Raw genomic sequence first — 1,363 nt, forward strand, 5'->3', positions numbered from 1 at the left:
ATGGTTTATTGATATGAATCAATAAAATTGATTGGTTTAAAAAATTACTCTGCCAATCAATTACATATTTATGAAGAATACAGAGAGGATGCCACTGGAAGGGTTGTAGAAACTGAAGCTCCATGTAAATTTGGTAATTATGAGGAGACATTTAGGGTCAAGGCAGCCTTCAGAATGTCTCTGCAGTAAATAGTGGTACACTGCCTGTTGTTGTGTTCTCCATGATTTTTAAATTGGTGGTGATGACGTGGGATCCAAACAAAACAGTTTTTCTAAGTGCACATGGCAGGAGAGTATGCATAAAAAACCACTGATTGCACAGAGGCCTGCATTGGCCTCCAACTTTCTTCCCTCCCAGACTGTGGAGGTGATAGGAGAGTGAGGATGAGAAGGGCACTGTCAGTGTTCACACACTGCAATGGCTTCCATGAGGTGTGGAGGGTGGGTCCATGTGGGCCTTCTGTACCTAAACAGGGCTTTCTGTTGTCATTAGCATTGTTGGGGAAGGAAGCTGGTTAAAGTCAAAGTAAAAGAGGAACCTTAGATTGGCTCATATCCACATGGGCCTGTAATGCTTTATACAATCAGGGTGTCCTAGTGACTCATGGAAATTTTATTTTTATTTTAGAATTGTATTTTATTCTAGAATCAAAACATTTTATATTTACTGGTCTATCCAAAAATATGTAACTCTGGGAATGTATATACAGCTTACAGTCATTTTTAACTGCCTTTAAAAAGTTTAGCCAGAGGGAAGAACATTTTCACAGTTTGAAAATAAAGAATCTCATGTTTATAGCTTAACTGACTGCTCTGACACACTGACTTAACACCTCCAATAATAGTGCAGAAACTAAAAACAAAAATACAGAATAATTTTGGATTACCTTTTACTACTTTACAAATCATAAACTGCTTTAAAATGATAAATATAGTCAATTTGAAAGAATCACTTAAAAAAATTACTCAAAAATTGAACGAAAGTGAGGGAAAATCTATATTTGGTAAGTACATACCAAAACACCCAACATTTGTTCATTAACAAATGATTATTTCACAAATAATCTCTACTGAGTATCCTTTGAAAATTTTTAAATAACAGTTTTTTTAATATGTTCAATTTTATTTTTTTATCAAATGCCTTACAATATTTAGGAGTGGGCCTTTGCATAAAAAGAGAAACTAAATTTGGTTGGACAAAAATAAAATGGAAATATAATTAGAGTTCTATAGCTAAGGCCAATCTTATTGCTTAAGATTAATAATTGGGAAATGGATTTGGCTCAATAGATAGAGCATCTGCCTACCACATAGGAGGTCCAGGGTTCAAACCCAGGGCCTCCTGACCTGTGTGATGAGCTGG

Source organism: Dasypus novemcinctus, chromosome 1 (assembly GCF_030445035.2).
Source record: "Dasypus novemcinctus isolate mDasNov1 chromosome 1, mDasNov1.1.hap2, whole genome shotgun sequence".
NCBI classification, from domain to species: Eukaryota; Metazoa; Chordata; class Mammalia; order Cingulata; family Dasypodidae; genus Dasypus; species Dasypus novemcinctus.